Source organism: Mauremys reevesii, linkage group 16 (assembly GCF_016161935.1).
Source record: "Mauremys reevesii isolate NIE-2019 linkage group 16, ASM1616193v1, whole genome shotgun sequence".
Classification (NCBI taxonomy): domain Eukaryota; kingdom Metazoa; phylum Chordata; order Testudines; family Geoemydidae; genus Mauremys; species Mauremys reevesii.
The window spans coordinates 34,539,893-34,564,985 of record NC_052638.1 but is presented as its reverse complement, the minus strand read 5'-3'; the positions used below and the strand labels follow the sequence as shown (position 1 = coordinate 34,564,985).

The 25,093-nt window shown below is 44.9% G+C and overlaps 1 protein-coding gene across 1 annotated transcript in view; it reads left to right on the top strand.

Moving 5' to 3' along the window:
• The window catches only part of SDR42E1 (short chain dehydrogenase/reductase family 42E, member 1), an 88,504-nt gene that overhangs the window by 265 nt on the left and 63,146 nt on the right, over nucleotides 1-25,093 (top strand). The window lies entirely within an intron of this gene.

Here is a 25,093-nt window from a genome sequence, read left to right as displayed (position 1 = left end):
TGAAGGTGTTACCCAACCTTCCTTCTGCTGGACCAAAGACATGACAAAATTGTGAATCTAACTTCTAAAAAATCAGAGTTATATCTATGCTGGTGCCTAGAGACAACACACGGGACTTTGGAGACCTGATTCAATGTCCTGCTCTGTCACAGAGGTCCTGTGTGACCTTGGGCGTGTCGTGGGATTTAGGTGCCTAGGGGCTTTTGAAACCTAAACACCTTTGAAAATCTGGTCTCTGTGTGCCTCAGTTATCCGTCTGCAAAATGGAGATAACAGCATTGCCCTACTTCACAGAGAAATTGTGTGGATAAATACATTACAGATTGTGACGCACTCAGATACCATGGGGATGGGGCCAAATAAATATCTAAAATCGACTCATCTCTCCAGCCACGCTCCTGAAATTGTTGGGTACAAAGGGAATGTCTATGCTGCAATAAAACACCCTGGGGCTGGCCCATGGTATCTGACTTGGGCTTGGACTGCGGGGCTATAAAATTGCAGTGTAAATGTTCAGGCTCAGGGTGGAGCCTAGGCTCTGGGACCCTGCCCCCTTGCGGGGGTCCCAGAGACTGGGCTCCAGCCCTACCCCAAACATCTACACTACAATGTTATAGACCCGCTGCCCAAGCCCCACGAGCCTGAGTCAGCTGACACGGGCCATCCACGGGTATTTCACTGCAGTGTATGTTACCCGGGATTCTTTCAACCCAAAGCTCTTGGTAACTTTTGCTCTGTGCGAGGTGGTGTCAGGAAATAAATCAGGGGAGACGCGGCCGTCCGACCAATAGATGGCTGGCACAAACAGGACAACACAAGAGTGCTTTCACTTCCAGTTAAACTTTACTTAGTCTCAAGTGCTTACACACGTCCTCAGCAGGTTAGTAACATACCCCCAACCCTTGATAATGATCAAAGCCGAGTGTGGCTCTCAAGTGACACAGCAGCAGCCTTCCGGTGGCCAAATCTTCTGTCTGCCAGTGGGGACTGCAAGATGTATCCAGAGGGAGAGTCCAGAAGAGTCCAATTACCTCAAACTTTTCCCCTTATTTATACACTAGTAATAGAATGACATGTCCCTTAAAGAAAACTTGGTAAGTAAACAGTTTCAATGGTGAAGCAAGAGGTTCCTTCTGATTATTGATTACCCAGGTGTGGGTTTTTCCGGAGTTTGCAGCCTTGAGGTGCCAATAAAAATTCCTGGGGCACATCCTGCTCTTCTAAAATGCATTTATCAGCAACTTCAACACAATTCTTACCAGGAAGGGCGTGGGGTCAAGCTGCCCTTTCTGTGGCACCCCAAACTCCCTCCCCTCCTGCCTTGGTCAAGCTGAGGCTGCTGAATGGCCAATTTACAGTCTGCTGACTTGGCTGCTTTTAGCAATAAGCCATAGTAGTTTCAGGCATTTTACTGGTTTGCTGGCATCTCCCCATACATCTAGACAGACCCTAAGGGCCCTTAAGCCACAAAAGGAAATTATTTCACCATTCATACACATGCTCACAGCCAAAAGCAGAGCAATATAGCAGTGAAAACAAAAATGATCCTGCTTAACCTACATGGGGCATAGAATCCCAGAACCAATGTAACAGATCCGGTCTCTACGGGAGAGGAAATAAGCTGATCTGTTACAGAATTACAGATTCAGGGCTGCCCAGAGGGGGGAGGGCAATTGGGGCAATTTGCCCTGGGCCCCACAGGGGCCCCCACGAGAGTTTTTCGGGGGCCCTGGAGCGGGGTCCTTCACTCGCTCCAGGGGGCTCAGAAAACTCTCATGGGGCCCGGGCCTCCGGAGCGTCTTCCACTCCCGGTCTTTGCTGGCGGGGGGGTCCAATATATAAACAATGGTGTTTATAATGGTGTTCAATATAGAAACAAGTGTTTTTAATTTATAAGGGGGGGCTTGCTATGTGAAAGGGGTCACCAGTACAATAGTTTGAGACCCTCTGCTGTAGCTCAACGAGTTTACCTGAAGACTGGCTGACGGCCAGCCAGCATATTTTTACTTTTCTATTTCCTTAGCTCAGTTACAAATTTTGTGGGGTTAATTTCAGTTCAAACTCATTAAAAGTTTTATTCTCTGGCTGATAGGTATCCTGTACATGTTATCAAAGACCTAGCTGCATCATTAATTGAAATTGGCTCCTACTATTTTTATCTTTTATTTTATACTGAAATATATTCAGAAATATAACCATTCTCTTTAAAAAGAAAGAAAAACCTGTTCACCACATATCAGTTAACCCCAGCACCTCACATATGAATGGGAAATATTGCAGACTCAATCCTGCTCCAACTGAAATCAATGGCAAACCTGCCATCAACTTCAAAGAATGCAAGTTGTCATGGGGAGGTGTGATTTATCCTGCTTTCCCCAGAGGGTCTCACCTAGGAGGAAGTGCAGGAGAGGACAGAGGTCATTATGCCTAGGAAATGGAGGAAAGTTTCTCCTTCCACCTGGAAGCCTCCAGCTACTTTCCAGTAACTGCTTAGTGTCATTTTATAAGAGAAGAAAGACTAATCTTAAATATTTTAAAGAAGTAACGTTCACATTATATGCAAATAGAGGGGCTTGCATTCTTTGAAGTTGATGGCAGGTTTGCCATTGATTTCAGTTGGAGCAGGATTGAGTCTGCAAGATTCAGCCCTGCGCGACTGGACTTCAGCTTTCTGCCTCGGGCCAGTGAGTCTAACGGCAGCCCGGCTTGGTGGACCTCCCTGAAACATCCTCGCACCCCCCCGGGGGGCACCAGCCCCCTGGTTGAGAACTGCTGATACATATAATCTTTTAACCATTCAATAATTCTCTTCTTTTCTTTTATTAATAAATCTTTAGTTGGTTTACTAAGGATTGGCTGACCGTGTGGTATTTAGTTATGATCTGAGATACGTATTGACCTGGGGATAAGTGTCTGCTCCTTTGGGATTAGTACAACCTCACATATGGTGAACTGGATTTTCAATAATCCCTCATTTTATTAGATGTGTTTGCCTAGATAGGAGTCAAGGACAGGAATGCCTAAAGGGGACTGTGTTTGGTTTCCTATTCACCAGTGTGGTACTACAGAAGCTCTTTTGATCACTGGTTGGTGACTATTATAGAATAAACCCCCAGTCTTGGGGTATTGCCTGCCCTATTTCTTGTTCCCTGAGTGTGGCATTCAGAGTGGCCCATCCTAGGCACTGGTCACAGCCTCTATAGCCCTAATTACCATTGCACAGGGAGGTAGTAAAGTGATAGAAAAACCTCTTCTGTCTCTGTAGGCTGCATCTATGTGAATGGCATAGCCACAGGTGGGCCTGAGTGGGCCGCGGCCCAGCCACTTAGCATATGAACCCACCCACCTCCTCCCATGTCGGACTGTCTCCGTGGGGCTCTGGGACCCAAAGCCTGGCTCCCTCTCCCTGTGTAAGGCTGGCTCCATGGGACTCCAGGAACAGAGCCTGACTCCTTCTGCCTGGATGGTGCCGGCTCTGTGGGGGTTGAGGAACAGAGCCCATCTCCCTCTGCTCATGTCAGGCTGGCTTCGTGGGATCTGGAACCAAAGCCCGGCTCCCTCTGCCCATGTCGGCCAGTTCAGTGCAAAGTTCAAGTAAATTTCTACCAGGATTTTTTTTAATGTTGCATCCTATTAGGCAAATAGACAGTTTTTGAAAAGACTTTAGCCAATCAAAAAGAAAGCCATGCCTGTAAGGAAATGTATGGGTGGGATATTGCCCGTCCGTAATCATTTGCAGCCCACACAAACGTACATTCCTTGCTGCTCCACTGATGCCATGGAGTTATAGCGGCATAGTTATGGTGCTATGGCTAAGGTGTTATACTCCCCCTAATGTAAACATGGCCCTAACTAATGCACCTTGTGTTAAATGATTGGGTAAATTAGCATTCTCTAATCACAGAGAATAGTTCCATCTCCTTAATGGACTTGCAATGAGGTGTGGCATGTACAGGATTTAGGGTTGCCCAGCCTGGAGTCTCCAGAAATTAAAGATTGTCATATGATGAACTCTCCAGGAATACATCCAACCAAAAATGGCACCCCTAACAGGACTGCAAGTTACGACCAATTCTAGGTTGTAGCTGACTCTGTGAATTAAATAAACAAAGGCAAGACAGGATTTATTTGAGTTGGGTTGCAAATGGGTAGAATGGCACCTAGAGGGGAAATGGAACTGCTGTCTTTTTTATATAGAAAAATTGTTGTAAGAGGAATTCATTGCAAGGGCAAACTTGCGTCACGAATAGGAAAGCTGAACTAGGTTCCTTGAAAGTTTCATAAACCTTTTGGGGAAGCCAATGTCTGAAGCGTTTTTGGTTGGTGGGTTGACTGGTGGGGTTTTTTTTTGTTTTTTTCTAATTTATTTAGCCATTCGTGAATCTACTGCTTAATCTTTGGGTGTACTTGCAAAGACACAACAGGCTAGATGCTGTTCTCAGCTATGCTACTGTAAATCTGGAGTAACTCTGCATTTACTGCTGGAGTTATTTCTGAGTTATCCTGGAGATCAGACTCAGACCCAACGGCACTAAACGTGAACTAATGCCATCAACATGACTCTTCTCCATCACACAGAAACACAAAACCCCACCCTTGCCCAAACTGCCCTCCTGAAGATCAGTAAACTCAGGGTCTGTCAGACCAAGGAGCAGCAAGTTCCAGTACTCTGCCATCTGAGGTTACACCAGTATAGTACAGTCAGACTGAGCATCCTAGCTGATCCCACCTGTTCTTTGGAACCTGAGTCACTAACATCTGCAGGATCTACCCATAAGGGCTTCAGCCAACACCTTGCCTTGCCTCTAGAAATGAATCGGAAGCTAGTGCCATCCCTGCAGCACATCCTCCTGAGAAGCACTGTTAAGCAAACAGGCTGCTGCATTGTTGAGCAGCTGAAGTTTGTGTGGTCTTCAGGTATAACCCAAGCAGCACAAATAGCAGTAATCCAGCCTGGAGCTGACAGAGACAGAGAGACTAGTGAGTCCCACAGGTAAAGTAAAAGCTTGTTCAGTGCTTCATACTGCCACTATCTGTTGCCTTGCGCCCATTGTGGCCTAAAGTGACCTCTGTATGGTGATAGCCCTTCTTGTCAGTGACGGGAATGCTGCTTACAGTGGAGACATTGCAGCATAGTCAAGTCAGGACCAATAGCAAAGGGAAAGTCTCAGGGATTGATTTTCACCAATAGAACTTCACTCCCGCAGGAGATAAGAATGACTGACCATTGGACCTCAACACTGATGCAACTTAATGCAAAACTCGTTTATTTGATCTAGATATCTCTGAGTACATTCTACACACTGTACACAAGTTCAAGTTCATTCATTCCCGCCATACACACACCAGCAAAAAAAAAGGAGAGTGAGAGAGTCCTTGTGACCCAGCCGAGCTATTCGCCTTATATGCTGGGAAGAGAGAGCTTGTTATATTTTTTTAATATTGGAAAGGTGTCCAGATACTGTGGTGATTGGGAAGTTATAGAAATTCCTAGACAGAAGATGTCCCTGAGATGCGCTTGGTACACCAGCTCTGTTTTCTGGAAAGTTGGTAGGACTCTGGTTCTTTTGGGGGTTGGGTCATTGCTGCTTGGGGAACGTGCCTTTAAAGAATTCAGCCAACACTACTTGAAGTTGATTGCCATGCAACTGTGTGTTTTGAATATGGCCAGTCATTATGTTGTGAGCATGGCTGTCATCATGTCCCATGTGCTCCTCAGAAATTCATGTTAAACTTGTAGGCTGAGGATACTCATCTATCTTGTTGATTTGTTCCCTTTTTTAACCTTTTCCTGTCCTTGAGAGTTCTTGAAAGAGCCTTGGGGCGCAGTAGCGATGTCGCAGGGTGATATTTCTTTTGTGTTTCTTTTATAACCTTCCTTCTTGTGCTGATCACCAAGTCCTCACCCCCTCCCAGGGCATTAAGCTGTTACCAGAGGTCTTGGGGATAGGAGGTTTAAGGGATATTGGGCTCGTTCATGTGCATATGTTTCAAAGGAGACTAGAAAAGAGCAGACTTCCTGCATGAATTTTTAACAAGATTTTCTGTGATAAAAAAGATTTGGAAAAGTGCTGAATTTTTTAAATCTCCTATTAGTCTTCTAATTCATCTTTGTCAGGCACTCAGCAGGATTCCACAGCTGCATGTATATATATTAAAGGACAATAATTAGATCATATTTGCTCTACTTTGGAGCCTTTTCTTCATCGTCTTTTAATTAAATTAGCCCATCAGGAACTTCTCCTTAGGGCTATGAATTGTGTTTCTGATGGAAATTAAAAGCATGAAGATACTTTCTGAGATACAGAATCATCTAAATGAAGGACTGGAAGGGACCTCAATAGGTCATCTGGTCTAATCCCCTGCACTGAGGCCGGACTAACTATTATCTAAACCATCCCTGACAAGTGTTTGTCTAATCTGTTCTTAAAAGCCTCCAGTGATGGAGATTCACAACCTCCCTAGGTAATTTGTTCCAGTGTGCAACTACACTTACAACTAGGAAGTATTTCCTAATTTCTTAAATCTCCCTTGCTGCAATTTAAGACCATTGCTTCTTGTCCTGTCCTCAGTGGATAAGGAGAATAATGTATCACTGTCCTCTTTATAACAATCTTTTACATACTTGAAGACTGTTACCGTGTCCTGTCTCAGTCTTTTCTTCTCCAAACTCACTCAAACACACCCAGTTTTTTCAGTCTTTCCTTATAGGACCTTTTTTTCTAGGCCTTTTTGTGGCTCTTTTCTGGACTTTCTACAATTTGGTCACATCTTTCCCAAAGTGTGGTGCTCAGAACTGGACCTAGTACTCCAGCTGAGGCTTTATCAGTACTGAGCAAAGTGGGAGAATTACTTCTCATGTCTTGCTTACAAAACTCCCATTAATACATCCCAGAATGTTTGCCTTTTTTGCATCAGTTTTACATTGTTGACTCATGTTTAGTTTATAATCCACTCTAACCCCAGATCCTTTTATGCAGTACTCCTTCTTATGCAATCGTTTCTCATTTTGTACTTGCGCAACTGAATAGTCCTTCCTAAGTGTAGTACTTTGCATTTGTACTTATTGAATTTCATCCTACTTATTTCCAGGGCCGCCCAGAGGATTCAGGGGGCCTGGGGCAAAGCAATTTCAGAGGCCCCTTCCATAAAAAAAAGTTGCACTACTCTAGAATACTATATTCTCGTGGGGGCCCCTGTGGGGCCCGGAGCAAATTGCCCCACTTGCCCCCATCCCCCAGCGGTCCTGGGAAAAATAAACATTTAAAAACCTTCTGCATCTCGGCACAAACCCAGTTTTTGAGAAAACTTCTTTTCAAGTCACCTTTACAAGGTATCACTGGTTCTCAGCATCAGCTAGTGCTAAAAGGCACTAAAGCTCATTAAAAGGGTTGGACAAATATTTTCCATCAAAACTTTTTTTGGATCAAAAACTAGGGTTTTTTAAAAAAGCAGAAAAAATCATGGACAATGTCTGCTTTCCTTCAAAATTTGTTGTGTTTTTTTTAATTGAAAAGCTGAAATTAGTCTGCCAAAACCTGAACATGGTTTGGGGTTTCAGAAGTGTGTGGCCAAATATTTGCTGCTTGCTGTGTTTGGTTGTTTAAAGAAACAATAAAAAAATTCTGCTTAAAAAAAATCCAAAACTTTTGAACTTCCTCAGCTTGTAACCAAACACCTGAGCCCATCCAGTCAGCGATTTTTCCAGGTTTCTGATACTCTGCTGGCTTCCTTGACTCATATCTGACTCCATAACTTTGGGTTCATTTAGGTTAGAACATAAGAATGGCCACACTGGGTCAGACAAAAGGTCCATCCAGCCCAGTATCCTGTCTACCAACAGTGGCCAATGCCAGGTGCCCCAGAGGGAGTGAACCTAACAGGTAATGATCAAGTGATCTCTCTCCTGCCATCCATCTCCACCTTCTGACAAACAGAGGCTAGGGACACCATTCCTTACCCATCCTGGCTAATAGCCACTAATGGACTTAACCGCCATGAATTTATCTGTTTCCTAGAGACTGGCTCCATGGGGTCTCTCACAAACTGGAGACAGTTACTGTGGGTTTGTCTTTAGTATAGCTTATGTACATAGTCTACGAACTGAGCATTTGAGCTTGCTCCAGAATCTGGGATGAGCCTATGTTGTGAAAACTGAAATGCTCAAAATAGCACATGCATGTTGATGGACACAGGGTGCTAAAATTAAATTAACCCAGGGGGTCTCAAACTGGGGGTTGGGACCCCTCAGGGGGTCATGAGTTTATTACTGGGGGTTGCAAGCTGTCAGCCTCCAGCTCAAACCCTGCTTTGCCTCCAGCATTTATAATAGTGTTAAATAAATAAAAAAGTGTTTATTTATTGGGGTAACCAATACAAAAGTTTGAGAACCACTGAATTAACCCCTCTGGAGCCTTGGGGAATGCAGGGGAGGGGCGGGGGTCGTCTCCCTTGGTAGGGTTGGGAAGGAGGTAGGTGGTATAGGATATTGCTCTTCTCATGTGATCCCTCCCCCATGGCTCTCTTGGCTCTATCACTGTTAATCTAAAGTGGCTAATTTTAAATGAAGCTACCCTCCCTATGGCACTGAAATTAAATGTAGACTATAATTTGGCATTTGAGAAGTGAAAGGGATGGTAGCCCTAAGGGAAGAGATAATAGCATGGCTCTTTGTGTTAAACAGCTGTCTGCAAGCCTCAAACTGCTGAATGAGCTTTAGGGTAGGGAAGGTTGTGCCTCCCCAAACAGCCTGGCCCTGCCCCCTATCCGACCCCCACCCACTTCCTGCCCCCCCGACTGCCCCCTCAGAATCCCTGACCCATCCTGCTCCTTGTCCCCTGACTGCCCCCCCAAGACCCTCTCAACCACCACCCCAGGAACCCCCCCCAGGAACCGCCTCTGCTCCCTGACTGCCCTGACCCCTATCCAACCCCAACCTAGTCCTGACAGACACCCAAAATGCCCATGATCCAACCCTCCATTTCCCATCCCCTGACCACCATCCCAGAATCTCTGCCCCCTCCCTGTCCCCTGAGTGCCCCATATCCAACCCCCCCTCCCAGCCCCGGCCCTCTTACCATGCTGCTTTCCCCCACCTCCCGGAGCCTCAGTGTGCCACGTCCAGCAGCGGCCCTGGACAGTGCTGCAGCGGCCTAGCTCCAGCAGGACCTGAGGTCACAGCTGTGCCTCCTTACCATGCGGCTCCAAGCGGGAGGAGCTCAAGCCCCTGCCCAAGCCATGCCGCTTTAGCGCTTTCCAGGATGCGGCACGCTGAGGAGCCGGGGGATAGGGGAAGGTGGAGGCGGAGCCGGGCCAGGGCTCGGGCTGGGGCTGAGGGGAGCCTCCGACATTTTCATGGGGGCCCCTGCGGGGCCCGGGACCTGGGGCAAATTGCCCCACTTGCCCCCCTACCCCCGGGCGGCCCTGCTTATTTCAGACCATTTCTCCAGTTTGTCAAGATGATTTTGAATTCTAGTTCTGTCCTCCAAATAGCTTGCAATCTATCCCAGCTCAATATTGTGCACAAGCTTTAAAAGTGTACTCTTTATTCCATTACCCAAATCATTTATGAAGATACTGAATAAAATTGGGCCCAGGACAGATCCCTGTGGGAATCTCATTCAATATGCACTTCGAGCTTGACTGTGAACCATTGATAACTACTCTCTGACTATGGTTTTCCAAACAGTATTACAGTCACCATATAGTAGGGTCATCTAGGCTATAATTCCCTAGTTTGCTTATGAGACGGTCATGGGTGATAGCATCAAAAGGCTTACTTAGGTCAAGATATGTCACATTTACTGCTTCCTCTCCATCCACTAGGCTTGTTAAGTTGGTTTATCATGATTTGGTCTTGACAAATCATTGTTAATTCTTGCTTATCACCTTATTATCTTCTAGAGCTTACTAACTAATCGTTCAAATATTTGCTCCATTCTCTTTCCAGATAAGTTAAACTAACTGGTCTATAAGTCTCTGGGTTGTCCTTATTCTTGTTTTTATAGATAGGTGCTATATTTGCCCTTTTCCAGTCCTCTGGAATCTCTCCCATCCTCCACAAGTTCTCAGAGGCAGGGCCGGTGCAACCATTTAGGCGACCTAGGCAGTCGCCTAGGGCACTAGGATTTGGGGATGGGGGGCGTCATTTTCTTCAGCAGCGACGGCGGCGGGATGATCTTTGGCCGCCCTGGTCGCTGCCGGCATTTAGGCGGAGGGAGCTGGGGCAGGGGGGTGTGGGGAGGGCCGCCTGCAACAAGTAAGGGGGGGGCGGCGGCACGCAGGGGAACTCCCCGCCCCAGCTCACTCCTGACCTGTCTCCTCCCCAAGCACTCTGTGGCTGCTTCACTTCTCCGGCTTCCCAGGCTTGCGGCACCTAAGCTGATTGGTGCCACAAGCCTGGGAGGCAGGAGAAGTGAAGCAGCGATGGCATGCTCGGGGAGGAGGCGGAGCAGGGGTGAGCTGGGGCAGGAAGGGGCGCCTCAGGGCGGAGGGCGGGGGGGGAGCTGCTGTGAGGGGGGCACCTCAGGGCGGAGGAGGGGAGCTGCCGTGGGGGGGGAGGACACCTCAGGGCAGGGGCTCGGGGACGGGGAAAGGCACAAGGTGGAAGTTTCACCTAGGGCGCGAAACATCCTTACACCGGTCCTGCTCAGAGATAATCACTAGTGACACAAAGATCTCTTCAGCCAGTTCCTTAAGTATGTTCCTCCGCTGCTCGCAGCTGTGCCGCTGCCTGGCTGGGCGGCCGCTTTTATAGGCCCCTCCTCAGCCTAGCTCCGCCCCCTACTCAGGGCTCCGCTGCCCACTCAGCAGTCTGCCCCGACGGGCCTCTACAGATAGATACAAGCACTACAAAGACAGATGCAAATCCACAAAGACAGATGCAAATCCAAATACCTGCTCCTCCAATGGGAACTCTCCCATGCAAACTCCCCTGTTCGCCGCCCTGTTTGCTGGCTCCTGTGCCGCTGCTCGCAGCTGTGCCGCTGCCTGGCTGGGTGGCCGCTTTTATAGGCCCCTCCTCAGCCTAGCTCCGCCCCCTACTCAGGGCTCCGCTGCCCGCTCAGCAGTCTGCCCCGACGGGCCACCTAATAGAGCTGCTGGAGGAAAAGATCCAGGGCCTAGAGCTGCAGGTAGAAACCCTGGTAGAGAATAGAAGGGGGTTCGAGCAGCTGATAGAGCAATGGCAAGCAGTGACCGAAGGGGAATGCCCAAGGGCACAGGGGGAAGCAGGGGCTAAGGCCAGCGAGGGGGGACCGCCGGATGAGGAAGATGGGCGGTGGAAGCATGTGACCGTGAGAAGCAGACCGAGAAAAAGGAGAGCCAGTGAGGGGGAAATAGAGCTAAGGAACAGGTTCGAAGGTCTGGAGAATGAGGAAGGGGTAAAGCAGACGGTACCTGATGGTGGGAGGCCAAGGAAAAAGAGAAGAGCGGCCAGTCCGATAGAAAGAGGAGAGGAGTCTATGGAGGCAGCACCAAGTTTGGGCCCAGGGAGGATACAGGATGGCTTAAGGGGAACCACAAGGGATGATAGGAATGGAAGGAGCTTGCAACCAGGGGGGACGGAGGATAGGTTAGAGGACAGCACTGTCCCCAGGCAAAGGCAGGTCTACGTGATTGGGGATTCCATACTGAGAAGGTTGGACAGGCCTGTGACCAGAGCCGATCTGGAGAACAGAAGGGTGTGCTGTCTACCGGGCGCTAAAATACGGGATGTGGACCTGAGGTTGAAAAGGATCCTAAGAGGAGCAGGTAAGAACCCTTTGATCACCCTTCATGTAGGAACGAATGACACAGCAAGATTCTCGCTAGAGAGGATCAAGGGAGACTATGCCAGGTTGGGTAAGACGCTCAAGGAAATTGAGGCTCAGGTGATCTTCAGTGGGATCCTACCTGTCCCTAGAGAAGGGCGCCAAAGGGGTGACAGGATCGTGATGATTAATAGTTGGCTGAGGGAGTGGTGTTACAAGGAGGGCTTTGGGATGTATGGGCACTGGGAGGCTTTTGTGGACAGACAACTGTTCTCACGGGATGGGCTCCACCTAAGTAGGGAAGGAAGTAGACTTCTAGGAGGGAGGCTGGCTCATCTGATTAAAAGAGCTTTAAACTAGACACTGAGGGGAGACGGTTGGGAGAGGTCCTGATGCTCTCCACGCCAAATTTATACATTGGGAGTGAGAACAACAGGATAACAACAGATATAGCCAGAGAAGGACGGTTAGGTGTAAGGTGTAATGTTTTTAAGGAGGTAAATACTAATAGGAACTGTTTGATCATGGGGGACTTTAACTTCCCGGATATAGATTGGGAAACAAATGCTAGTAATAATAATAGGGCTCAGCTTTTCCTAGACGTGATAGCTGATGAATTCCTTCATCAAGTAGTTGCTGAACCGACGAGGGGGGATGCCATTTTAGATCTGGTTTTGGTGAGTAACGAGGACCTTGTTGAGGAAATAGTTGTAGGGGACAACCTTGGCTCGAGTGATCATGAGCTAATTCGTTTCAAAATAAATGGGAGGATAATCAATATTGCATCTGAGACTAAGGTATACGATTTCAAAAGGGCTAACTTTACTAAATTAAGGCGACTAGTTAGGGAAGTGGACTGGACTAACATATTTAGGGATCTAAAGGCAGATGACGCCTGGGGTTACTTCAGGCGTAAGTTGCAGGAGTTGTCAGAGGCATGTATCCCGAGAAAGGGAAAACGGCTCGTAGGTAGCAGTTTTAGACCAAGCTGGATGAGCAAGCGTCTTAGAGGGGTCATTAAGAAAAAACAGAAAGCGTACAAGGAGTGGAAAATGGGAGGGATTAGCAAAGAAACCTACCTTATTGAGGTTAGAGGGTGTAGGGAAGCAGTGAGAAAGGCAAAGAGCCGGGTGGAGATGGACCTAGCGAAGGGGATTAAAACCAATAGCAAAAGGTTTTTTAGCCATATAAATAGGAAGAAAATCAAGAAAGAAGAAGTGGGACCGCTTAAAACTTTAAACAGAGTGGAGATTAGGGATAATCTTGGAATGGCACAATATCTGAATGAATATTTTGCCTCGGTCTTTAATGAGGCTAATGAAGGGCTAAGGAATAGTGGTAGAGGGACTGATGGGAATGAAGATATGGAGGTAGACATTACGGTATCTGAGGTAGAAGCCAAACTTGAACAGCTAAACGGAAGTAAATTGGGGAGCCCGGATAATCTTCATCCTAGAATATTAAGGGAGTTGGCAAGTGAAATTGCAAGCCCGTTAGCGATGATTTTTAATAAATCTCTAAACTCGGGGATTGTACCGTTTGACTGGAGATTAGCTAATGTAGTTCCTATATTCAAGAAGGGGAAAAAAAGTGACCCGGGTAACTACAGGCCTGTTAGTTTAACATCTGTAGTATGCAAAATCATGGAAAAAATTTTAAAGGAGAGAGTGGTTACGGAGCATGAGGCCGATGGCAACTGGGACAAATTACAGCATGGATTTACAAAAGGTAGATCGTGCCAAACCAACCTGATCTCCTTCTTTGAGAAAGTAACAGATTTTTTAGACAAGGGAAATGCGGTGGATCTAATATATCTTGATTTCAGTAAGGCGTTTGATACGGTACCGCATGAGGAATTACTGGTTAAATTGGAAAAGATGGGGATCGAAATGAAAATCCAGAGGTGGATAAGGAGCTGGTTAAAGGGGAGACTGCAGAGGGTCGTATTGAAGGAGGAACTGTTGGGTTGGAGGGGGGTTACCAGTGGAGTTCCTCAAGGTTCGGTTTTGGGTCCGATTTTATTCAATCTATTTATCGCTGACCTGGGAACCAAGAGTAGGAGTGGGCTGATAAAGTTTGCGGATGACACCAAGTTGGGAGGTATTGCAAATTCGGAAAAGGATAGGGATATCCTCCAGGGAGATTTGGCTGACCTTGTAAACTGGAGTATTAGTAACAGGATGAAATTCAATAGTGAGAAGTGTAAGGTTATGCATTTAGGGATGACTAACAAGAACTTTAGTTATAAGCTGGGGACGCACCAGTTGGAAGTAACAGAGGAGGAGAAGGACCTAGGAGTCCTGGTTGATCGTAGGATGACTATGAGTAGGCAATGTGATGTGGCCGTTAAAAAAGCTAATGCGGTCTTGGGATGCATTAGGCGAGGTATTTCTAGTAGGGATAAGGAGGTGCTAGTCCCGTTATATAAGGCGTTGGTGAGACCTCATTTGGAGTATTGTGTGCAGTTTTGGTCTCCCATGTTTAAGAAGGATGAATTCAAACTGGAATGGGTACAAAGACGGGCTACTAGAATGATCCGAGGAATGGAAAGCCTGTCGTATGAAAGGAGACTTGAGGAGCTCGGTTTGTTTTCCTTAACCAAAAGAAGGATAAGAGGAGATATGATTGCACTCTTTAAATATATCAGAGGGATAAATACCAGGGAAGGAGAGGAATTATTTCAGCTCAGTGCTAATGTGGACACGAGGACAAACGGATATAAATTGTCAGTCAGGAAATTTAGGCTTGAAATTAGACGAAGGTTTCTAACCATCAGAGGAGTGCAATTCTGGAACAGCCTACCGAAGGAAACAGTGGGGGCGAAGGACCTCCATGACTTTAAGATTAAGCTAGATAAGTTTATGGAGGAGATGGTATGATAGGATAACGGGCTTAGTCAATAGGTCAATTAAGTGCCACACTGGTAATTAGTACAATGGGTCAATGATAGGATATTGTTAGCCTTTTTCCAGAGGGTCTGGCTGGAGAGTCTTGCCCGCATGCTCGGGGTTCAGCTGACCGCCATATTTGGGGTCGGGAAGGAATTTTCCTCCAGGGTAGATTGGCAGTGGCCCTGGAGGTTTTTCGCCTTCCTCCGAAGCATGGGGCAGGGGTCGCTTGCTTAAGGAGTGGGTGGTTCGACTTATGTGGCCTGCATCTTGCAGGAGGTCAGACTAGATGATCATAATGGTCCCTTCTGATCTCGAATTCTATGATTCTATGATTCTATGTATTTCATCAGGATCTGAAGACATTGCTTATCTAAATAATTCTTAACTTGTTCTTTCTCTATTTTAGGCTCAGATCCTACTTCATCTATGCTGATGTTCACTATCTTAGTTATCTGATCACTGCTAACTGTTTTTGGTGCAAACTGAAACAAAAAAGACATCTAATATTTTGGCCATTGCTGCATTTTCTGTTATTGACTTCATCCTTTGTAATGTCCACTTTTTGTATAATTCTTCTTGAGTTTCAAGTCCTTGTCAATCTCCTGTTTAAGCCAGGGTGAATTCTTACCTTACTTCTTATCTTTCGTACACATTGGGATAGTTTGCTCGTGTGCTCTTAATAATGTCCCTTTAAAAAACTGCCAACTCCCCTAAACTGTTTTTCCCTTAGGCCTGCTTTCCATGGGATATTACCTACCAATTGGCTGAGTTTACTAAAGTCGGCCTTCTTAAAGTCCACTGTATTTATTCTGCTGTTTTCCCTTCTACCAATCCTTAGAACCAGGAACTCTATCATTTCATGCTCACTTTCACCCAAGCTGCCTTCCACGTCCAAATTCTCTACCACTTCCTCCCTATTTCTCAGACCTAGGGCAGCCTCCCCTCATTCCTTTCTTCACCTTCTGTAATAAAAAGTTGTTTCTAGTGCATACCAATAACTAGCTGGGTAATCTGTGCCCTGCTGTTTTATTTTCCCAACAGATGGCTGGGCAGTTGAAATCCCTCATCACTCCCAACTCCTTTGTTTTGGATGATTTTCTTAGTTGTTATAAAAAGCCTCAGCCACCTCTTCTTCCTGGTTAGGTGGTCTATAGTAGACTCCTACCATCACATCACCCTTGACTCAGGGCAACACAACTCCACACTGAAAACCAAGGAGACAGACCCAGTGCCTTGACCGTACACTCACCTCCCTGCTGCATTGAGCAGAAGTTGGGCACGATAGAGACTCTGCACCAACAGGGTCAACTTATTCAGTGTTCCTGAGAGCCTGAGTATAATAATGCTGTACCTTGAAGAAGCATGGTATTTGCTTCTAGTCATACTCCCAGCTGCTAGGGCAAGTTAATTTGCAAAACTGCATGTCGGCAGTTTGCAACGCAACTCTCACAAAAATTGTTGGAAAACTGATGTCATGCAGCTAAATCTCCAGAAAGCACTTTGAAAATAAAATTGCCAGAGAATATATCTGCCTTCAACCTATTTTTGTCTTCACTTCCGCATGCAGTGTTTATTTACTCTAGCTTCAAATGCAGCACACACACACACAAATTCTTCAATGCCCTTGACCCCATCACCAGCACCACTTAAAATTGCAATGCCTGAAATAACCACAAAAGCATATTTTACCCCCTCCATCACCACGTAACAAGGGTCAGTCAGTCAGGACAAGCTGCCACTTGCTTTACATGGAATGCTAAGGTGATATAATCAATTAACTCCTAACGTTAGGGCTACAATAGGTCAGGTTACAATTTCCTAACATTATAAGGTGCTAAAAAAGTTTATGGTGTTGCCAGGAAGCTGTGGGAAAAAAAACATTCTAGATTAGCATGACATGGGGCATGAGTTGTGAACACAGCTAAGCAGGTTCAAACATATTGCAGAAATGTCTATTTTAAATGCCTTGTTATCTTTCATCATTAATCATTTCTGTGCTTTAAATTTGTTTTCTTTATGGTTTAATCCTTAGATCCTTTTATTTTTGTTTAATCTTTTCCTGTTATTCCAAAGCAGGAAATGCATGCTTTTTAAACTGTGAGATTATAGGGCCAATTATCCTTGAAGGGTAGGTTGTTATGGTTTTGGGGGGGACTTTACCACAGAATAAATCACCTAAAAACAACCTTGTTTTTGCCTGAAGAAAGATCCCATCATTAGTATGTCAGGAGCAATCTCCAACTCTGAACTAACTTTGCTGAGGCCAAAGCAGTGAATCCAGGTGGGCGAAGTAAAGAAGACGCGCAAAAGAGTTGGACACAGAGTGGGAGGCGGGCAGACAATTTTGGCATACAAATGTATGTGAAATCGGGGTCCTAATTTATGTGTGACTACGTATGTAAATACACCCAGTTAGCTGATTTTGGTGGTGGCTGATTCTTCCAGCGGATGGCGGTTCAATCTGGATAAATTATCTGTGCACAAAGAATCTAGCAATCTGGCATGAACAAGTTCTTTTATGAATCCAGGTAGCTGTTGACAGTAATAAATACTGTAAGGTCAAATGAGCCTTGTTCATAAATTTTCAACACTTTCACAACCAGCTGCAAGTGGGAAATGTAGAGTTGCATGTACGTAAACAAAGACAAAGGTGAGTCGATGCCAATGAATAGGGCACTGGCCCAAGAATAGAGTGCTATCTCAGGGAGGTCTACACTACAGCCCGGATCAATGCTCTGAGTTCGATCCACCGGCGGTCAATTTAGCGGGTCTAGTAAAGACCCACCAAATCTACTGCAGATTGCTCTCCAGTTGACCCCTGTACTCTACCCCCGAGGGGAAGAGTAAGTAAGGCGACAGGAGATTTTTCTCCTGTTGACCCCCCATGGTGTAGACCCCACAGTAACTCGACCTACGGCACGTCGACACCAGTTGTGTTATTCACAAGCAAGTCACTTCGCAGCTCTGCTTCCCCTCCCACCTTTGTCTGTCTTGTGTATTTTGACTGTAAAATCTTCGGGGGGAGAAGGGGCATCCCTTGTCCACTGCCTAGCACAGCAGAGTCCTGAGATTGGTTGACTGTGTTACATCTAATTCAGATAGGGCAAGAATATCCACTTGACATGGCGTAAGAGTATAGGGTTTTGGTAGAAGGGTTAGGCAAGTGTGGTGACCAGGTCGTATGTTACCCAAACTAATGAATGTACCATGTCTACTGAATGTGCAAATATCTAGTCACTTATAATTCATTGTTGCGGTATGCCTTGCTTACATGATGCCCACTGAGCTACCCGGAGGTCAGTAAGTAGTGCCATTTTCAGCAACATTGAATCTGATCTGTGAAGCATCTGAGGCATTGCTAAGAAAATGATCCCCAAACCTTTTTTAAACAAAAAAACCTCTCAAATTGGGGCGGGGGTCATACAATTAATACTTGGTGGAAGAGAGAAGGCAGAGTGGAGAGCGGAGGCTGCCAGCTGGACACCCAGCTCTGAAGGCGCTGTTTGAATCAATGCTTACTGCTTTTAATATTTACTGAGAGTTGCATGTTGATTTTTTATGTGCTTGTGTGGCCTGAGTGTGTATGTGTAAACTACTACAGACCGAAAGAAGGGGGAGCAATCAAATAAGTTTGCGAACCACTGGTTTAGAGAGAGAGAGAGAGAGAGAGTGTGTGTGTGTGTGTGTGTGTGTGTGTGTGTCCTAAAGTGACCCCTTACCTGTTTACATTGGCGTGTTGAAGTGTATGAGGAGAGGCAGCATTGCCTTGGGGTTCCAATCTGGGTCAATTCAACAGTGCAGCCATGATTTCAGGTGGGAGTGGAGGGCAGTGGGTGCCTAGCACAGAGCATTCTGCACAATGGACAGGGAAGGGGAAAATATGGCCAAGCACACTAGGGCAAACGTAGCTGCTTTTACAAGGCCATGTCAGTGTCTGAGAAAGGGAGACCAGACCTCTTGCCTTAAAAACTCAGCTGAGAGCCCTACACACACTGAAGTGACTGGAACTCAGTTCACTTGCTTTGCCATGGCTGGTGTACTGTGACCCTAATCCTTAGGCGCTCGGCCTGCTCCACTTGCATCCTTCTCAGTCAGTGCAGAGACAAATATTTGGCTCTTATGTTCCTCCTTAGACTATGTTCTCAATTGACCTGAAGGCTTACAGAGGCCTGTAAACTTGTTTAACTCAGATGCCTAGGGCATTAAAACTGCCTACGTTGCAGTTTGCATCATGATACTTTACCCTCATGAAGGAAGTAAATGCCAGAATCATTAACTCAGTTTATGATGACTTGTATAACATATTTGAAAACCACAATTACCCCATCATCGGAGAGATTCACTGTTTACCTCCTTTCACAGCGTGACAGAGATGCTTAGTTTATGCATTGGGCCATGCTCTAAAAATTAAGGCATTACGTTTATTGCTACGTTTGGAGTCCAGTGTCCTCACGGTTTTCGGAACACAATGCTATATGAATAATAAGCAACTGATATCTTCAGCATAAATGGCAAATGTAATGATCATTGAAACTTTGCCTACTTTGTTATCAACATTCCAGGCATAAGTAGATCAGCTGACAGTAAGTTTCTGGACTTGATCTTACTTATCATCTGATTGCTTCTGGGTGATTGCATTGCTGGTTATCCTTTCATAAATTTCAAAGCCAGAAGGGACCTTTGTGGTCATCTCGCCTGACCTCCAGTTTAACAAACAGGCCACAGAACTGCCCCAAAATAATTCCTAGAGCAACTATATTAGAAAAACATCCAGTCTTGATTTAAAAATTGCCCGTGATGAAGAACTCCCCACAACCCTTGGTTAGGTGTTCTCATGGTTAATTATCCTCACTATTTAAAAATGTACACCCTGTTTCCAGTCTGAGTATGTCTAGCTGATTGCTTTATTTATTTATTTTTCTTATTAATTTGCACTAAGAAAGAAGGCACCCATTCTATTAAGCTTTGAATTTTTTCTGTACTGGAAATGGGGTTTAATTCAGAAGTGGATCAGTGGCCCTGATAGACCCTTACTGGTTGTTAGGCCACATTCCCATTTGCTGAGAGAGAGCTAAGGAGGTGTACTCTTTATCAATCATAGTAAGAAAATATAAATAAGAATAAATGAAACTAAACAGATATATCTGATTAATGTATTTGTATATTTTCAATTGGCTTAGGGAAATTTATAACAGTGCAATGATCAAATGAAAGTTACAATTAAGATTCAATTACTAAATCAGGGAATTAACAATAACATGAAATAAGATCAACAATTGAGCAAGTCATCTACTCAGCACAATCAATTATTAGATTATGAGGTCAGTGTAATACATCATAAATGTCACAAAAACTAAAATAAAACAACCCACTCAAATAGGCCTAGTCTCTTTCTCAACCCTGAAATGCCACTACACTCCTTCGGAGCACTGTAGCTTGATTGATGTACTCGTTTGCTCCCCTTCCAGCTAACTCCTCTACTTTCAATACAATGGTGAGCAGCAACACAATTCCCTTTGCAGTGGGATTTGTTTAAACTTTAGGTTAGGAACTAATTAATGGTGCCATTTTTAATAGATGTACCCACATACTACTACTTAAACATTCATACATTAACACTTCAAAAAAGCTTAAACGAATCAATAAATTGGCAGATATCACTGGACAAGTATATTCAAAATAAAGAAACAAAAGGGAAAAAAACTTATCTAGAACAGAAAAAGGAACAGCTCTTCAGCTTGCTTGGTCGAAGTCAGATGACATCTTCTCACTTGATACCACAAGCTGTATGGCCTTTTGGTCTGTGATGGTCTCAATCTACTCTTTCCTTCGGGCTAGCAGGGGCATCAGCCATCTTTCTTGTTGTCATGACGACTTGAGAAAAACATGCTTCTCCCATGTTTACTTTAATCTTTAGGGGTGTGATTCGAACTGGTGGCACCCCATGGCACCTCCCAGGACTCCTTCCAAGTGACTCAGGGTACCACAGCTCTCATATCCTGACAACGTGGTCCAAGTCCAGCTTAACCTTTGGTCCATTTTAGAGCCTCCCTCTCAATTGGCAGTTCTTTTGTTCTAGACTGAAAACACATGCTTAATTTCAACATATAGCAGCATGAGCTCAACATGCCATGGTTTACATCCCTTCTCTGGGTTAACAGTTGAGGTGTGCCCATGACTTCTAATCATTAAAGCCATGGACTTGACATATGACCTACAGAAAACTGTCATTGCTTCTATGCCATTCACACAGACACTCACTCAGCATGTTCTCAAAATACCCATTTTAAGGCTCCTTTTATAATCCTGTTCATCTAAATCCCATTTAAAATAAAGCGAATTTGTTTATACACACTACTCTAGGTCTTTATGCCTTACACGTCACAATCTCAAACAAGAGATGTGTCCTTCCATACAAACATAAGACTGGCATACTGGGTCAGACCAATAGTCCATCTAACCTAGCATCCTTCCTTTGGACAATGGCCTATGCCAGATGTTTCAGAGGGAATTAACAGAACAGACAATCATTGAGTGATCCATCTTCTGTTGTCCACTCCTGGCCTCTGAGAGTCAGAAGCTAGGGACACCCAGAATGCAGAGCTGCATCCCTGGCCATCTTGGCTAATAGCCATTGATGGATCTATTCTCTATGAACTTATCTAATTCTTTTTTGAACCCTGCTATAGCTTTGACTTTCACAACATCCCTGGGCAAAGAGTGCCACAGGTTGACTGTGTTGTGTAAAGAAGTACTTTCGTTTGTTTGTTTTAAACCTGCTATTAATTTAATGGGTGACCTCCCTAGTTCCTACGTTATAAGAAGGAGTAAATAACACTTCCTTAATCAATTTCTTTACACCATTCATGATTTTATAAACCTCCAGCATATCCCCCACTCTTAGTCATCTCTTTTCCAAGATGAATAGTCTCAGTCTTTTTAATCTCTCCTCATGCGGAAGCTGTCCCCTACCCCTAATAATTTTTCTCTGTACTTTTTCCAATTCTAAAATACATATTTTGAGACGGGGTGACCAGAACTGCATGCACTATTCAAAGTGTGTGCATACCATGGATTTATAAAGTGGTATTATGATATTTTCTGTCTTAGCTAGCCCTTTCCTAATGCCTAACATTCTGATGGCTTTTTTGACTGCTACTGCCCATTCAGCTGATGTTTTCAGAGAACTATACAATGACGCCAAGATCTCATTTTTGCATGGTAACAGCTAATTCCGAGCCTATCATTTTGTATGAATAGATAGGCTTATGTTTTCCAATGTGCATTATTTTGCATTTATCCAGAGTGAAAAAAGATTCAAGTTTTCCATTTGAGCACCTTGCTGTGCAATGTATACAAAGGTGTGTATGCATCTTAGCTCAGAAGAAGTTTGTCTGAGCATTCCTAAAAAAGTCTACTACAATTTACACAGTTTTTTTACTTACAGTTGGTGCCTTGTGTTGTTTCTGATATGTAGCTAGCTCTACCACCACCTGAAATGCAGCTCCAAATAGCCAAACAATGGTAGGCAGAGTTCTGGGCAATAGCCTCAAGACTTCCACACCTTTTTCCCAGACATTGTGTAGAAAATATTTACTTGCATTATGAAATTATCCTTATTATATGCAGATTAAATGAATGATTTTACAGATAAACTCTGCTTTAACAGAGCCACCATCCACTGATTAGGTCTTCTCTTGATTCAATTATGTCCCTTTACAGCTATAACAACCATGGAATCTGAAGGTATCTGCGATAGCTACATAAAGTGTGATGTTTAGTATGCAGGTCTTGGAGGGGGATGACTTTCAAGTCTCAAACTTTCAGCATTGCATCATCGTGTGTTGTTGGGTTTTTTTATGACCACACTTTTCGCCTAACAATGTTCAATTTTTGTTTCAGTGTATCCATCCAGGTGTGTAACGCTCTCCATATGTTAGAGGACATTTCACACTACAGTTTCACCCTAAACTTCTCTGTGAGATTATCCTGAAATTTTTTGCTGCCTTAAATGCCTTTTGAACTACTGTCAGCTGCAGTAACTCATGCAGAAAAGCTGTTTCCCATGACTTTTGGCAACCAAGAAAGGTTTCATTCTGTACATAGGAAAGTGTCATGTCCTTGGGGATATAGGCACTGCTTGGGACAAATCTATCCCTGATGCAAGTCTGTTGAATTCAGCTGGGGATGAATTAGTCTCCTTTTGCTTGGTCACTGCCTGTCATTTTTTAAATTCCCTTCTAGCCAGCACTGCGTGGCAGATCTAAGAGAACAACCAGTTTGGCTGACTCAAGAATACAGAGACCTCAACTACCCTGGGAGTTGCTCCAATTCCAGCCTTCAGTATAGCTGCACAAGTACAAACACCAGTGTAGACGGGCACAGCTGCCATTTATATCTATGGGGTTTATCCCCTTTTCAAGCAGAAGCAGCCTCTACTAATGCAAATAGCAGCTTTGCCTGTCTACACTAGGGTCTGCCACGGTGGAGATACACAATTGACTGGAACCAGGGCAGACCTTTCATCTATGCAATTCCTAAGAAGGGTCCCACAGCTTGTCACACATCAGAATGACACACTGAAAAATTCTTAGAAACATATTTACATCATCTTGGTCAGGTCTGCTGCACATGGGTGTATCCATGAGTTAAGTTTCACTATGTACCTTGTAAAATGTCAGGTGCTGTTGTTACTACCATACCACTGATTAAAGGTGCAGCAGCTAAGAGGAAAAACACATTGCAGACAAGTTCTGGACTGACTTTTGCTAAATGAGTGTTGACATGCTTTGAGACTCTTTGACATGCCCAGGGGCTTACCTGCCTGCAAATGAGGCATGAGCCATGAAAATTTAACAGAGTGAGAGAGTGTGTGTGTGTGTGTGTGTGTGTGTGTGTCTGTGTGTGTGTGTGTGTAGTAGTTGCTGTGCTACACCAGCCATACGAAAGAAGATTACATGAGGTTGATGATAGATAGATAGATAGATAACCTTCTTCTTTCGTATGGCTAGTGTAGAGCAGCAACTACAATTTCACCTGAAGTTGATGATGCTAAGTGGCTACATCAGGAGTAGCAGAATTTATTGCAGTGATGCCTCCTTCATATTTATACATTGGGCAGTAGGTAGCGATATGTTCAATGGTCTGTCATGGGGATCCACACTTGCACACTGGGGAGTCCTTGATTTTTCCATTTGTGCATTAGATATCTGCATCTACCATGGCTGGTTCGAATTCAGTTGAAAGTTGACCAAGATGACCGTGGAAGGTCAAACCGAGGAACCTTCTGCATGGGATCTGGCACAAGGTGCTTGTTTTTTAAGTCTTGTTTAGCCTAATCTGTTTTCCAGGTCTCCTTCTGATCATAGCCTGATTGCATGAGGCTAAACGGATATTCCCAAAAAGGCTTGCAGGACTTAAGACATTGCGGGGGGCATTGTCAAGGTCTTGGTGAATAAGAAGACATGTTTTCCTAGATTCACTGAGCTTTGTGGAATCTTGCAGCAGTTTGGCATATCGGTGTTGGAGTCATGGTGTTGGAGTCAACTTAAGGGGTCCTGTGATGCACTGCATCACTGTATTTAGCTGTGTATCCACAAGTCATGTGTGGCTGCATCTGCGCCATACCTGTGCACAATATTCAGCTACTGAATATTAAAATGCTATTGCAGATGTTCACAACACTGATGCTGATGCACCCCAGGTTGTACCTGCTAGTTTCTGGATTCTGTTGGCTCTTGTTTTTATCTTTGCAGCTACCTTCTCAAGATGATTATGGAAGGAGAGGGTGCAGTGGAGTTTCACTCTGAGATACATTGGAATATAAGCGTGTTGAACATTTTTACCACAGAAAGCTACCTTCAGTGTGTTTTTGGCACTCTTATTATCAAGATGAAATGTGCTTGTAGCAAGAGGAGGCCCTAAGATATAAACCTTGGTATCAGAGGCCTGGTATGAGGCCTGAGGCCTAAACTAAAGTAATGGTCAAGACTTTGCTAACATAAAGCAAAGTTAAGCTGTGAGCCAGAGGCAGGCCCTGCTCACAGAAGCTGGCAAGGAAAGGGCTGATGCTGCAAGAAGATATGTACCTAAAAGGTACTGAACCCTAGATATCAGAACATTCACATACTTGCACATTCCACACAAATAACAAGGAACAGGCTGACCCATCCCAATGACAGGGGCAAAAGGGTAATATGATGGATAGAGTTGTTTTGTTCGAATTAACATGTACAAGGTGAGAGGCGGCACCTTACTACGTAGAGGGGTTGTACCTTGCTGCGTAGAGGGGTTGCACCTCAGTACGTCAGGAGTGATGTGTAACTTGTTTGTAGCTGTGTATAAGAATGTATCCCTGGAGCGGTGTCTTTGTCCGGCTGAGGGGGCAGTGGAAAGTCCCGCCACTGACTGAGCCGGGTCCATTGCCAAGAGGCACATAGTAGTAGTATGCCC